Source organism: Sapajus apella, unplaced genomic scaffold (genome assembly GCF_009761245.1).
Source record: "Sapajus apella isolate SASKATOON/1434 unplaced genomic scaffold, GSC_monkey_1.0 scaffold43, whole genome shotgun sequence".
Classification (NCBI taxonomy): Eukaryota; Metazoa; Chordata; class Mammalia; order Primates; family Cebidae; genus Sapajus; species Sapajus apella.
This window is the reverse complement of record NW_022436983.1, coordinates 3,613,629-3,629,715: the sequence shown is the minus strand read 5'-3', so window position 1 is coordinate 3,629,715 and position 16,087 is coordinate 3,613,629. Positions and strand designations below refer to the sequence as shown.

The following is a 16,087-nucleotide window of genomic DNA, read 5'->3' as shown; positions in this document are numbered from 1 at the left end:
CTATTGTGAACTGTGCATAGCAGGGATCTAGGTTGCGCACTCCTTATGAGAATCTAATGCCTGATGACCTGAGGTGGACCAGTTTCATCCTGAAACCAACCTCCCGGGCCCTGGTCCATGGAAGAACTGTCTTCTATGAACCCGGTCCCTGGTGCCAAAAAGGTCAGGGACCGCTGCATTACATGACTGTTATCACATCACTCCCAACAACAGTTCTGGGTGGCTTCCAAGATCTTACATGGGTGGCTCCTCACCCTCAACTCCCAGTGTAACTCCCACCAAGACCCCTCACTCTGAGCTCAAGCTACATGGGCCTTCTACTGCCTCTAACTTAACACAGTGCTTCCAGCCACAGGATTTCTGTACATCTGCTTCTCTCTACCTGAAAGGTTCCTCTGGTTCCATGGCTCCTTTCTATGCTTCCCTTGGATTTTAAATAATGTCATGGGCTGAACCCTAGCCCCCAGGACTTCAGAAAGTGACTGTATTTGGCCTTTAACAGGGTAACTACGTTCAAATGAGGCCACTGGAGTGAGCTCTAATCCGGTCTGACTGATGTCCTCACAAGAGCTTAGGACACTGGGCCGGGTGCTGTGGCTCATGCCTGTAATCCCAGCACTTTGGAAGGCTCAGGCGGGTGGATCACCTAAGGTCAGGAGTTCGAGACCAGCCTGGCCAACATGGTGAAACCCTGTCTCTACTAAAAATACAAAAATTAGCTGGGTTTGGTGGTGGACCAAAGCTGTAATTTCCAGCTACTTGGGAGGCTGAGGCAGGAGAATCACTTAAACATGGGAGGCGGAGGTTACAGTGAGCCGAGATCCCACCACTGCACTCTAGCCTGGGCAACAGAGTGAGACTCCATCTCCAAAAAAAAAAAAAAAAAAAAAAAGAGATTAGGAGGTGAGCATTATCACCTGAGCTCCACCTCCTGTCAGATCGGCAAAAGCATTAGATTAGATTCTCCTAGGAACACAAACCCTACTGTGAACTGTGCATACCAGGGATCTAGGTTGTGCACTCCTTATGAGAATCTAATGCCTGATGATCTGAGGTAGACCAGTTTCATCCTGAAACCAACCTCCCTGGCCCTGGTCTGTGGAAGAACTGAACCCAGTCCCTGGTACTTTTAGTAGAGACGGGGTTTCACCACATTGACCAGGGTGGTCTCGAACTCCTGACCTAAGGTGATTCACCTGCCTCGGTTTCCCAAAGAATTCAGCACTTTTGAGGGGCCAAAGTGGGTGAACCACCTGAGACCAGGAGTTCAAGACCAGCCTGGCCAACATAGCAAAACCCCGTCTCTACTAAAAATACAAAAATTAGCTGTGCATGGTGGTGTGTGCCTGTAATCCAAGTTACTCAGGAGGCTGAGGTAGGAGAATCGCTTGAATCCAGGAGGCGGAGGTTGCAGTGAGCCGAGATCGCACCATTGCACTCCAGCCTGGACCACAGAACAAGACTCCGTCTCAAAAAAAAAAAAGCAGCTAAATGGTAAAGGGAGCCTAGAACCCAAGCCTCTAAGGCTCTGGCTCCTAACCATGCCTTAGCCCTAGGATTCTGCAATGCACCCATTCTCCCCACAGACCTGTACTGAGCACCTACCTAACATGTGCCACACATTCTGTCTCAGAATTGGGGGTGGAGCAATGACGAAAAAATTTCTGTCTTCATGTGGAGAGGGACATCATATAAGATAAAGAACTCAATTAAACGGGTTATTAGAAGGTGATAAACTAAATGCAATGGACCAAAAGGGAAGGGAATGGGAATGTGGGAATGCAGGCTTGCCGGAGTCTGATTTGCAATTTCAAACCAGGAGGTTGATGAAGGCCTTTGTCAGTGGGGAACATCTGAACCAAGTCTTGGGGGAGGTAAGGGAGGGAGCCCTGGGGATAAATGAGGACACGTTCCATGCAGACGTAAAGGCAAGTTTAGAGTTCCAGAGGTAGAAGCAAGCTTGGCAAAACGGCTAATGTGGCTGCTGTTAAGTGAGCAAGGGAGACAAGAATGGAGAGCTCTAGAATGGAGGCCTGGTGGTGTGGAACAGTTCTAGCCCTGGTAAAGCTTTGGCTTTTACTCTGAGACACGAGGCCTGATAGTTTTTGCACAGAGGTGCCACATGATATAACTTTTAACAGAATTACCGAGGTTGTTATGTAAACATAGACTTAACGGGGTAGGGGTGGAAGAAGGGGGACCAGTTAGGCAATTACGGTAATCCAGGTGACAGATGGGGGCTTGCTCTAAGATGGTGTCAGTGGAGACTGGATTCTGGCGAAAAAAGAAAAGCCAATAGGATCTGCTGACAGATTTGACATGGGTTGAAGAACTCAAAGTTTACAGCCTGAGAAGCCAGAAGGATTTTTCTGAGATGAGGATAAGTTCTAGGCTGGAGCTATACAGATGGGAGTCATCAGCACACAGATAGTCTTTAAAGCCATGAAATCCAATGAAATCATCAAGAGATTAAGTGAAAAGAAAGAGAAGTCCAAGGAACCAGTGCTGGGGGCACTGCTACATTTAGAGGTCAAGAAAAAGAGGGGAGACTAGCAAAAGAAACAGAGAGAGGTGCAGGGATGGAGGGAAAAACAACCGTGTGCACTCCCAAAAGCCAAGCGAAGAAAGTTTTGCGGAGGAGGGGGTGATAAACCGTATCAAAAATCGCTGACAGAGCAGGTAAGACGAGGACTGGGGAGAGACTGAGTGCCTGGAGGGAGTTCAACACTGAGTGGGAGGAGAGGGCTGGACAAAGATTATACACACTCTTCCAGGCAGTTACGATACTCAGAGAGCGAGGGGATGAGGTGGGGGCTGGAGCCACGGAAGGGTTCTCAGGAAGGGGGAAATCACATGTTTATATGCTGATGGGAACGATCCCTTCGAGAAAAAATTAAGGCTCAAAAGGTCAGGTTGTCCCGACGCTAGTCTGGTCCAAACTCTTTCCCACCCTTAACCTACTGTAGTGATACATTTAAGTCTTTCCAGGCCTCCTGCTTTACATGAAATCCGATTAGGGCAGTTTGCATTTTTACTTTAATGGAGCCGTTTGATATTTAGTACCTTCGGTCAAGACGCCCCTCAAATTGCTTCCTGGGCTCTGCGTTTCAGCGGGACCTCCCGCGCGCTTTCGAAACGTCATCCTTGTCAGCTGACCGGTTCTCCTCCTATCCCGCCTCGGGGGCGGGACTCGGCGCACCGTCTCTACAGCAACGCCTGTAGCCAGACGGTGCTCAGGGTTTCGGGACGGCGTGTGGCGCTCTCAGATGACGTCACGCACCCGCGGCGCTTGCGTGGCGTAAGCCCTGCTCCCTCAGAAGGCGCCACAGGTCTGCAGGTATGAAAAGGAGCACGACCTTGCACACTGCGCATGCACCACCTTGGCTGGCCCAGGCCGCTGCTGGGAGCTGGGTTTGAAGTCCGCTCCCTCTGGCTGTTGTGCCTTTAACCTGAACCAGAGAAATCCTCCGCGGTGCTGCAGTTTCCGGCTGGCTTTCTCGAAGCCACCTTGCGGGCAGATATCCGAGAATCACAGTTCATTCTCATCTTGCCCATCTCTTATGTCTGCTGGCGAGTTCTTCGTTGCATCCCTGTCTGAAAGTGCTTGTCGAACTCCCAGTTTGCTGTTGCCCGCAAGCTTCCCCTAGCGGGTCATCTCCCTTCGAAAGCCATGCTTTCAAATCTTGTGTCCTGGAACGATCAGTAACCATGCTCTTTAGCAGTGGTGTTTGTAAGGGTAACCAGGCTACAGCTGAAGACCTGAGAATTTCGGCTGTGAACCAAGTACTTGAACTTTTATGTGCTAGGACCCGTGACTTCTGTTGACTGCTTGTGGCTTTTTCTGTCTTCTTTCACATTTTTAGCCAGGATCCAAACAGTTGGCCTTGCTAAGTAAATGACCTGCCGAAAAATGAAGTATCTTCTGGATGCGGTGGCTCACATCTGCAATCCCAGCACTTTGGGAGGCCGAGTTGGGAGGATCACTTGAGGTCAGGAGTTCGAGGCCAGCCTGGTCAACATGGTGAAACCCCTGTCTCTACTAAAAATACAAAAATTAGCCGGGTGTGGTAGTGCATACCTGAAATCTCAGCTACTCTGGAGGCTGGGGGGGGCGGAATCGCTTGAATCCTGGAGGTGGAGGTTGCCGTGAGCTGAGTTAGCACCACTGCACTCTGGCCAGGGTGACAGAGTCTGGCTCAAAAGAAACAACAACAAGAAAAATAAAGTATCACTGTTCTAAACCTTAGAATTCCTTTACGTGTTCATTCGCTGACATTGATTAAGCACCCATTCTTTCCTGGATACCGTGCTGAGCCTGAGGGCTACAGTGAGTATGACATCTGTCTCTACCATCATAGCACAATTAGGTGATTAATTCAAGAAACATTGAATGCCAACTGTTTGCTAGGTACAGTTCAGATTTTGAATGCTCATTGAAAGAACGAAGTGTGATCTAAGATCTAGCATGAGGCCGGGCTTTGGTTTGAATTGAACCTGCCCCTGCTTCTTATGTGCTGTATGCACTGGGGTGACTTCCGCACCCATGTGCACATCCATTTCATGATTCATAAAAATGGGCATAATAGTGCCTACCTCCTGAGGGTACCATGAGAGCTAAACTTCATGCTATGGTTTGGGGAGCCTTTTGTTTCTACTGCCGTATGTTTCTTCCCATCAGAAAAATGAAAAACCCTGTTTTCTCCTTACTCAGAGAACACCACCACTAATGGGAAAGCTACCCCCAATCAGCACGTGGCCCCTGCGGTCATTCACCAATGCTCCTCAAATTGTTTGAAAGACAGCTTTTTTTTCTGGGTGTGGTGGCTCATGCCTGTAATCCCAGCACGTTGGGAGCCCAAGGCGGGTGGATCATGAAGTCAAGAGACTGAGACCATCCTGGCCAACATGGTGAAACCTCATCTCTACTAAAAATACAAAAATTAGCCGGGCATGATGGCACGTGCCTGTAGTCCCAGCTACTCAGGAGGCTGAGGCAGGAGAATCGCTTGAACCTGGGGGACGTAGTTTGCAGTGAGCTGAGATTGTGCCACTGCACTCCAGCCTGGGCAACAGAATGAGACTCAGTCTCAAACAAAACAAACAAAAACAGCTTTTTGGCCGGGCACGGTGTCTCATGCCTATAATCCCAGTACTTTGGGAGGCCGAAGCAAGCGGATCACCTGAGGTCAGGAGTTTGAGACCAGTCTGGCCAACATGGTGAAAGCTGTCACTATTAAAAATACAAAAAAATTATCTGAGCATGGTGGTGGGCACCTGTAATCCCAGCTACTAGGGAGGCTGAGGCAGGAGAATCGCTTGAACCTGGGAGGTGGAGGTTGCAGTGAGCTAAGATCACGCCATTGCACTCCAGCCTGGGTGGCAGAGCAGACTCTGTCTCAAAAAACAAAACAAAAAACAAACCCAAAACAGCTTTTGTCCAGTGGCTGCTTTTTGTGAGTCTGTATGCTGAGGCCAAGTTATATGTAAGCAGAGACTTCTCACCTCAGCTTCCAACAGTGCCTCTAAACGATCACCGTCTGAAAATAAAAGAAATCCCTGTCTTCAAATGTGTGGTGACCTGAAGCTAGCCAAGGGCCGGGGACTGGCAGGCGGCCTGGGAGGCGGGGTCGGATCCCAGGTTACTGTCTGAGAAGGGACGCCACGCTGTAAAGGCTGGGGAGCCAGTGTCTGGCTTCCCTGTCACCACAAGGCCTGTGGTTTCTAGCTCTGTCTGCTCCAAGTCCCACTAAGCAGCAGCAGAAGAGAAGACAGACATGCACACAGGCGGACTCGCACATGCACACCGGCCCCCCAGACGTGCGCAGCCCTCAGAGGAAGTGGAGCACCAGATGTTCTGGGTTTCCTGTTCGACGCTTCCACAGCTGGTCGAGTCTGTGGTTGTGGTTTGTCTGTCTCGGGCTCATGTGAGAGACAAAAGCTGGGCTGACGGGAAACATTTTCTCCCGGCCCCCACTCCCCAGCTCTGACTGATCAGGAACCCTGGCAGGTCAGAAATTTCCTGAAACACCCAGAGCTGGGTTCTCCCATGAAGAGGCTGAACCCCTGACTCCCATCCCCGAGGAGCAGCCCCTGGGCTGATAATCAGGCCTTCCAGAACCTGGGGCGATGGAAACCTCTACAAACATCCCATTAAGAAAGACCACCAGCCCTGCTGAGCAGAATGAAGCGGAGGCCGGGTTGCTACGGTCTCTACTCTGAGGCTTGGCATCAAGCTGTCTCTGAAAAGCACTCAGCACATGAAGGAATGAATGAGGAACAGAGAACTTCACCTTTGGGGGCTGGGTGTAAAAGCCCCAGCTGGGCCTCAAGTCCCATAAATAGCTTTGAATTCCAACAGACATCTGATGCTGTGAGGTGCTGCTGACTTGCTGTGACCTGGAGCAGGTCATGTAGCCTCTCGGGGCCTGGTGTCTTCATCTGCAAAATGGAGATGATAATATCTACTTCACAAAGGTGTGGAGGCCCAGTGAGACACCGCACACACGGACTTCCTTGACACTGTTTCCCCATCGTAACTGCTCCAGAGAGGCGGGGCTCCCTGTTCTCGCAACACTGTGGTTTATTTCAGGAGATACACTGAAAGGCAAGCACAGCAGAGCAAGAGTCCTGGCATCTGTGCTGCTGCTCTTTGTTGGGGGGATGTTGAGGGAAGGGACTGGAACCATCCCAGGGTCTCTAGGCTCTGGAAGGGAGCGCCCCGTATCCTCCTCTGGGTGTGGAATAAGGTGAGTGTCTTGGGGGTGGAGGGAGAACAGGCAGAGTGTGCCTTCCCCCCTTTGCTCCGCAGTGATCTTAATGATTAAGGCTACTTGTTCAGTCTGCATTTGGATCTGAGCAACAGGGACCCCTGCCCAGAGGGCCGTCCTTCAGCAGGCTGCACCCCGGCCTCCTCCACTGCAGCCCTCTCTATGACATGAAGCATCTGCCACTGACTGTAGCTATGAGGGCCACTGCCCCTGCAATATGACCGACTAGGTTCAAATACTGACTCTGACACTTAGAAGCTGTGCCACCTTGAGGCAAGTTACTTCATCTCTCTGTGCCTTGCTTTCTTCCTTTATAAAATATGTAAAACAATAATCACACAATCGGTTATCTATGGAGATTAAATGAGTTAATAATATATGCAAAGCACTTAGCATGGCTACTGGCTCAAGGGTCAGCGAATGTTAACTGTTGCACATGTGATGTGTTTGATTCTTGCAATGCCCCTATAGGTAGGTTCTGTTGTTAGCTCTGTTTTACCTGTGAGAAAACTTAGGCATTGGAAACAAAGTAACATTTGCAAGGTCACACCGGTAAGTAGCAAGGAAGTAGCAAGGCTGAGGCTTTACTCTAATTCTTTTTTTTTTTTTTTTTTTTTTTGGAGACATCTGTCACCCAGGCTGGAGTGCAGTGAGGAAATCTCAGCTCACTGCAACCTCTGCTTCCTGGGCTCAAGTGATTCTCCTGCCTCAGCCTCCTGAGTAGCTGGGATTACAGAGGTGCACCACCATGCCCGCCTAATTTTTGTATTTTTAGTAGGGGTTTCACCATGTTGGCCAGGCTGGTCTCAAACTCCCGACTTCAGGCGATCCACCTGCCTTGACCTCCCAAAGTGCTGGGATTATAGGCATGAGCCACTGCGCCTGGCCTTCAGTTCTTTCTGACTCTGGTGTGTGTGTGTGGCTTCACCCCCTACCCCAATTGCATTTTCTTTCCTCTCCTAGGAGTCCTCTACCTTCACCCCCACCCCCACCCCACTTCCACCCTCCCCCCATCCCACCCCTACCTCAGTGATGCTCAGCCTCTCCCTGTCGTACAGGATCTCACCACCTGCAGCTTCCAGCTGGATTTGCATTTTCAGATCAAGGTCTTGACTCTTGAGTAATGTTTCCCCACAAAAGCTGAACTTGCGGAGTGACTTCATGCAAGCAGTTGTTCCCGTCTGACAGTAACCCGAGTTCATTCATGAGACGGTCCCGAGTGATCTAGGACTGTTTGTATTTTAACCCAAAGAAATGAGTCTTTTGGGATAATTAGAGGCACAAAGAGCAGTCTGTCAGGGGAGGCATTTTTTGTTTGTTGCATTAGTTGGGGAGGTAATCCTTTGCTTCACTCCTGAAATCCCACCGCTCTGGGGGTGACTTCCTCCCTTCCCACTGTAGAAAGCTGACCAGATGGGAGGAGGCAATGTGGGGCAAGGGTTCTCAAACTCAGCATAATTATGGCCTGAGGAACTTAAAAAATGCATGTTCCCAGGTCTTGGCTTACGGTCTTTGAACTACATTTTGTTTTTTGAGACAGAGTCTCACTCTGTCACCCAGGCTGGCGTGCAGTGGTGTGATCTTAGCTCACTGCAACCTCCGCCTCCCAGGTTCAAGCGACGCTTGTGCCTCAGCCTCCCAAATAGCTGGGGCTACAGGTGTGCACTGCTACGCCTGGCTAATTTTTGTATTTTTAGTAGAGATGGGGGTTTCGTCATGTCGGCCAGGCTGTTCTTGAACTCCTGGCCTCAAGTGATCTGCTGGCCTTGGCCTCCCAAAGTGCTGGGATTACAGATGTGAGCTACCATGCCTGGCTGGAACTATATTTTGAGAAATGCTGGTTTTGTGGCAAGACACCTAGGTTCGAGTACTTTAATTAGCTGTGTGACCTTGAATGTGACCCTCTGAGCTGCAATGCTCTCAGCTTTAAAACAGGAATTAAGCCTATTTCCTCCACCTCATGGGAGAGCATCAGCAAATGTGCTTCATGCCTGTTAAATGCCTCAGCATGTGGAAGAGTTCCTTTTTTTTCTTCTTTTTTTGAGACGAAGTCTTGCTCTGTCGCCCAGGCTGGAGTGCAGTGGCATGATCTCAGCTCACTGCAACCTCCACTTCCCGGGTTCAAGCGATTCTTCTGCCTCAGCTTCCTGAGTAGCTGGGATTACAGGCAGTGCCACCATGCCCAGCTAACTGTGTATTTTTAGTAGAGACAGGGTTTCTCCATGTTGGTCAGGCTGGTCTCAAACTTTTGACCTCAGGTGATCTGCCCACCTCAGGTGATCTGCCCACCTAGGCCTCCCAAAGTGCTGTGATTACAGGCTTGAGCCACTGCACCTGGCAGAAGAGTGCCAATTTATACTACAGCCCAAACACATGTTGTAGAGAAATACAAAGGAAGGCACAGACCTGGGCCCAATCTCAGAGAGGAATTCCTTAAATCTTTGGGGCTGGACGTAAACTCATCAGCACTATTTTGGGTGAAGGCTGCTTGCCAGAGAGGAAGGAAGTATTTTCTATCTCCTGCATGCTGCTGCCTCCCAGTGAACAGCCTGGCAAAGTCTACAGAGCGTGTCAGGAGCTTGAATCAGTCAGGTGTGCCAGGCAATGCTGCAGTAACAAACGGCCCCTGGGCCTCAGTGGCTGAACCCAACAAAAGCTTATTTCTTGCTCACGTTGTCTATTCCAGCAGGTCAGCAGACAGTTCTCTTCCACAGACTCACTCAGGGACCCAGGCTGACAGCAGTTCCATCAGCTGTAGTGGCACCGTCTGGAACACGCGGGCACCATCGGGAACACATGGCCTCCATGGCTGCAGCAGCTGGGAAACAGACCCTGGAGAAGGGCGCATGGGCTTTGTACTGCCTCAGCCTGGAAATGACACGCGTCGCTTCTGCTCAATTTCATTGGCCAAAGCTAGCCATATGGCACCGCTGGGAAACGCAGGGGAGCCAACGGCCTATGTAGTGAGCATTATTGTTTCTGCCACAGAGGACTTCCAAGAGTAGAGAGATGTGAGAGCTCGTGGTTCAGATTTCCAGTTTGGGCACAAAGATGTGTGTCTCCTAGAGAGAAAGGGATGGGAGACGCCTCTGTGGGATGGCTCCTGTTCCCTACATCCCAGAGAGGCCCAGCTTTCGTGTCCGGTGGGGTGCAGTTTTATTTGTTTGAGAATACATGTTTTGGTTTTTCTTTTCCTTTTTCTCATTCTTGCCTACCCTCAAAACATGGGAAGAGAAGCTGTCTGAGTCAAACAGCCAACAGTGTGGTCCGGGCCCCCTAAGATGGAGAGGCGCCATTTCCCAGCAGGCCAAGAAACGCCTGGGAATTTCAAGGGTTGTGTGGGTCCTGGGAGGAGAGGCTGGCACAGCCAAGAAGACCCAGGGTCAGGCTGAGCGGAGGCTGAGGCGGCGTGCCCGGCCGCCCACACTGCCATACGTCCTAGTGCTCTGCAGAGCACAGCTGAAAACTACCCAAATATCTTTGGAAATAAAGAACGCTGGATTGGCACCTGGCAATTTGGGACAGTAGTTTTTCTGGAGCGCATAGCTTGGGAATTTGCCTGAAGAAATCTTTCATTCCTAGAGCGTTGGTGGATAAATGGCACTTATTTGTTTAACCTCAGATCAAGCCGCAGCCCCCATTTCTGGGGCTGCTTTGAGAGGGTTGCTTTAAAACAGCTGAACAAGCCGAAAATCATGGGTCTAGATTGCTGGAATGGCTTTGCAGAGAGAGCAGCCGGGCTGAGGACGTGCTTTAATTTTCCATAGAACACAACTGGCAGTGTTTGGGGGTTGGGGTTAGGGGGAGGAGGAGGGAGGTGGGCTGTCAGAGAGGAGCAAAGCCTGGGCCCTTCTTCTGGAACGGTCCATATTGACTGACCGGTCTCTGCAGTGGATTCAATCTGGCCTGGTCCCCTTGGGGGTTCGGGGTGGGATGATACCCTGGAGGAATCCTTTCTGAGGTCTGTTGCAGGCAGCTTTGAATTCAACAGAGTTAAGTTCCTCTGTTATTCCTGTCTGATCAAGGTCCATTTCCTCTTTTATTAACAGAACAGCTCGTTCCTCAGGAGAACCTATTTCATGGATTTGGGTAGGACTGACTCAGTGGTGCACAAAAGTGTTTAATGGCCAGCTGGGGCAGGGGGAGGGAGCAGGGAGGAAAGCCTTGATTTGTAGCGTTTGCCAATTTCCATGGTGTAAACACTCCCCGACTACCACCTTCAAGTTATAAAGATAACATCACTGAGATGTCACTGACCGTGGACCCAGAAGAGATGCGCACACCCAGTTCTCACAAACACATCCCTGGTGCTGATTCTACCCCAGCCAGGGATGGGTACAGGACCCCAAGGTACCCTATTGGAATTCTTCAGGGCCATCGGAGGAGGCTGCTCCTTTTCTTAGGCATTGCTAAATAGAATGTTAGTCGGGGCCACCAGCAGCCATCTTGCCAGCTCTATTGAGAGAATTTGGTTGAGAGAGGGGGAGAAAGGGCACCCATGACGTCCTCTGAACCCTGAAGCCAGCCATACCTGAAGCTGGTGTATTCCTGGACTTTCCAGTTACACAAATCAGTATTCCCTCTTCTTTGCCTAGGTAGTGTGAGTTGAGTTCCTGCCACCTGCTAATAAAAATGCCATGAATGAAACAAGGGGGTCACCCAGTCAAGGAAGCCCATAAAATAGATCTGGCTTTATCTTGATTGCAGTGGTTTCCCAGGCATATACAACCATAACGTTCACCGAGTTGTACACTTTTTGTTACTGCAGCTTATCATAGGTAAATTCTATCTCAATAAAGCTGTTAAAAGTATGAAAAGTGTATTTGGGGTGTGTGTATTGGGGAGTGTGTAGATTTTTCTGTGTCATTTCTGCCAAGCAGAGGCCAGGTAGGAAAATAAAATGAAAAGAGAAGAACTGTTGTACCACCACCATCAACCAATATCTGCTTTGAGCTGTGCTGAGATTTTTTTTTTTTTTTTGAGACAGAGTTTCACTCTTGTTGCCCAGGCTGGAGTGCAATGGTGCGATCTCGGCTCACCGCAACCTCTGCTTCCCAGGTTCAAGTGATTTTCCTGCCTCAGCCTCCCGAATAGCTGGGATTACAGGCGCCTGCCACCATGCCCGGCTAATTATTTTTTGTAGAGATGGGATTTCTCCATGTTGGTCAGGCTGGTCTTGAACTTCTGATCTCAGGGGATCCGCCCTCCTTGGTCTCCCAAAGTGCTGGGATTACAGGCGTGAGCACCGCGCCCAGCCTACACTGAGATTTTTAGCCACTCACATACTTAGCACCTGGGACTTCTTAGAGAAGAAACAGATGAAAGAAGGAAGGCAACACCTCACCTGGGAGTGGGAGAAGCAGAATCCTCCCAAGGTGAGACCGGGTGGCATCTCCCCCTGTAAGCCTTGGAAACCAGCAGGAGTTACCATTACCCTTCATCCAGTGAAATCAGCCTCTCAGAGCAACAATGCTGAACGGGGCAAAAGGGGCAGCCCAGCAAAGTTTCTGCAGCCTGGCTTTCTTTGAGAAGGTAATGAAATTAACATGACATTAATCCATTCTCCCTTTCTTTTTTTTTTTTTTTTTTTTTTTGAGACAGAGTTTCACTCACGTTACCCAGGCTGGAGTGCAATGGCACAATCTGGGCTCACCGCAACCTCCGCCTCCTGGGTTCAGGCAATTCTCCTGCCTCAGCCTCCTGAGTAGCTGGGATTACAGGCACGCACCACCATGCCCAGCTAATTTTTTGTATTTTTAGTAGAGACAGGGTTTCACCATGTTGACCAGGATGGTCTTGATCTCTTGACCTCATGATCCACCCACCTCGGCCTCCCAAAGTGCTGGGATTACAGGCTTGAGCCACCACGCCCGGCCTCCATTCTCCCTTTCTATCTTTGGGGTCTGAGGAGAGGGTGGGCTGCAGATTACAAAGAAGGAGAAAGAACCAGGTGCGATGGCTCATGCTTGTAATCCCAGTTCTTTAGGAGGCCAAGGCAGGTGGATCAGGAGTTCGAGGTCAGGAGTTCGAGACCAGCTGGCCAATCCCATGGGCAAAACCTCATCTCTACTAAAAATACAAAACAGCTGGGTGTGATGGTGTGTGCCCGTAGTCTCAGCTACTTGGAAGTCTGAGGCATGAGAATCACTTGAACCCAGGAGGTGGAAGTCATAGTAAGCCGAGACTGCATAACTGCACTCCAGCCTGGGTGACTGAGTGAGATTCTGTCTCAAAAAAAAAAAAAAAGGGGGTGGGCAGCCGACCTCAGGCTGAGTCCTCAGTTCCTACCCTTCCTGACACAGGGCTCTGAGGCCCTGGCCTATTTTTTCCCTCCCCTAGAATTGCTTAGGGGCATGCCTAGGTGCCCGGGGCCACATGGCAGCTGCTACACTGCCAACCTAGTTCCCAATGGAGTTGTGAAATACTGACATCAGCTGCTGCTGCTTTCCTATGAGACCATTGGAGTGTCCGCCCCATGCCTGGCTTCACAAGTACGAGCTCAAAGGAGCACTAGAGGTAATTCTGGAGGTCAGTCACGATTCTAAAGTGAGTTTTCTGGTAATCCCCATTACACAGATGAGGCAGATGAGGCACAGGGAGGCCAAATTACTTGCCCAGGACCACGCAGCTAAGAAGAGGCATTGCTGAGCCTCAAACTCCGGTCTCTCTGGCCCGGAACCTGGCTTTCCTGCTTGGACAGCATGCAAAGCAGGGAGAACGGCATTTATCTTGCTCACCCAGTGGCACTGAATTCATAATAATCAGTGCCAGAAGTTCCAAGTAAGGTGGGCTCAGCAAGCAAAGTTTTAAACGCCTGTGGCCAGCGGAGGGGCACTCAAGCACCGTGATGGGGGGGCAGGGAGTTTCCCGCTGACTGCACAGATGCACCCTTCATACTGTCCTCCCTCCAGCCCTGGGAGACAGCTGAGGAACAGAGCTGGGCAGCCCAACTGCTATGGGCCACATCACCTAGGGACCAGCTCACAGCTCTGCAGGGTGGCCAGGTGTAGGTGATGTTCCTGGCTGTGGGCACCACTTCCAGTGTGGCAAGAGCACTGGGCCAGGCCCGGGCAGGGCCTCAGTCCAGTCTGTGCACGTGAACTTCGCAGATGCCTGCCTGGCCCACAAAGAGAAGGGTAGGGCCATCAAGACTTCGCACCGCCACGTGGAGCTCCTGCAGGGTGGCCACAGGTGCGTCTCCTGTGCCCGAGTCACTCTGGTCACCCCCATTTCTGACCTCCTGAAGCTTCTGTTGGAATTACCTGTTTTTTTCTCTTTTTTTTTTTTTTTTTTTTTTTTTTTTTGAGACGGAGTTTCACTCATGTTACCCAGGCTGGAGTGCAATGGCGCGACCTTGGCTCACCGCAACCTCCGCCTCCTGGGTTCAGGCAATTCTCCTGCCTCAGCCTCCTGAGTAGCTGGGATTACAGGCACGCGCCACCATGCCCAGCTAATTTTTTGTATTTTTAGTAGAGATGGGGTTTCACCATGTTGACCAGGATGGTCTCGATCTCCTGACCTCGTGATCCACCCGCCTCGGCCTCCCAAAGTGCTGGGATTACAGGCGTGAGCCACCGCGCCCGGCCTTCTCTTTTGTTTTTTGAGACCGAGTCTCACTCTGTTGCCCAGGCTGGAGTGCGTTGACTCAGTCTTTGCTCACTGCAACCTCCGCTTCCCGGGTTCAAGCGATTCTCTGCCTCAGCCTCCCAAACAGCTGCGATTACAGGCACCCACCACCACACCTGGGTAATTTTTGTATTTTTAGTAGAGACAGGGTTTCACCGTCTTGACCTGGCTGGTCTCGAACTCCTGACTTTTTGATCTGCCTGCCTTGACCTTCCAAAGTCCTGGGATTACAGGCATATTACCTGGTTTTCTACCTGCTAAGGCACTACTCCAGGAAAAGACCCTCTTTGGCTGAGATTCTAGCTGTATTCCTGGAGCACTGGTTTGGTCTGATTGGGTGGACTGATGGGGGCCAGGGGGCCATTGGAGAAGGGGATGTAGATGAGGGAGGGTCCTAGGAAGACACTGTACAGACAGGGGTGCCAGGGAGATGGGGCTGGCTCTGCCCCTAGATTGAAGGGAGTGGGCTCGGGGGGATCCTGAGAGCTGGGGAGAGAGGCTGATGGGAAGAGGTCATTCCAGCAAAGAACCAGAGCAGGAGAGTTACCAGCCGGTTACAAACGTTATTAAACGACCCAGGCGGCAGGAAGTCGACTAAGGCTGGTAGGTAGGGGGGTGGGGGAGGCGAGGGGTCCCAGGAAGCTGCCCCAGTTTGGGGATGAGTGTCTGGGTGTGACTGTGACTGGCAGGAAGCGGAGCAGAGCCTCCTTGGCCTCTGGGTTTGGGCTTCGACGTCTGGTGGGTGTGGACAGCAGCCTCAGGTTGCTGGGTCTCTGGGGCCCCAGAGGCTGTCCTGGTGGCGATGGGGATGGGTGGAGAGCTAGGGTGACAGCTATTTCCATAAGGTGCTTTTCTCAGTAAGTGGAATTGTAGTGTGGGCGACTCAGGAAGAAGAATCAACTCTGCGAGGCTTTGTTCAGGCCTCTGGATGCTGGAGCGAGATGCCTGAGGGTCTCCAATAATGAGACTACTGAGGCTCTTCCCGTGGTGACGCGTTTTCCATCCGTGTGACCTGTGCGGTGCTCAGCATGCCCAGTGCTTCACATGTGTTAGGTCACATGGTCATCCAGCACTCCCATGATGGAGGCACCACACGTGTACCTGGGGAAGCTGAGGTTCAGAATCCAGTCTGGGAGAAGGTGGTGGAGGGTGGGAACAGGACTTGGACCTGGGTCTTTCTTCTCAGCTTATGGCCCTAAGCAGCCACCCTGCCCCCGTGGAGGGGATGGGAGTTGAGGCAGGGCCTGCAGCTGCAGGGGGAGGTGGAGGTGGGTGCCTCAGGGCCCTCACCCTAGAAGTGGGGCAGTGGCTCCCACTCTGGCCAGGCCCTCAGCCTTTGGCCAAGCAGCTGCTCCGGGTTGACCAGGAATGTCTCCTTCTTCGCTCCTCTGCGTGGGTCAGCAAGGGCATGGCTGTTCTGAGCAACTGGAGGTGTGAGTGTGAATGTGAGTGTGAGCATGTGAAGATGGGAGAGTGAGAGTGAGCATGTGTGAGTGTGCGTGGTGTGTATGAAAGTGTGAGCATGCACGTGTTGGGGGGAGTTCTGCTGTCTCTCTGGTCCAGCCAGGACACATAGCTGCTGTGGGATTAGCTGGCCCTCGGGGCATGACGGCCTTCCTTGAGCCGAGGCAGACAGATCACTTGAGGGAAGAAGTTCAAGACCAGCCTGTCCAACATGGCAAAACCCCATTTCT

At 51.2% G+C, this 16,087-nt stretch overlaps 1 long non-coding RNA gene across 1 annotated transcript; it reads right to left on the bottom strand.

Annotated features, from left to right (window-relative positions):
- Window positions 1-1,705: 1,705 nt before the first annotated feature.
- On the bottom strand, window positions 1,706-3,360 carry LOC116566254. Its single transcript, XR_004275817.1, has 2 exons — window positions 3,064-3,360; window positions 1,706-2,274 (listed from the first exon to the last, which is right to left on the bottom strand). It is a non-coding gene; the product is annotated as an uncharacterized LOC116566254 (long non-coding RNA).
- Window positions 3,361-16,087: the final 12,727 nt, after the last annotated feature.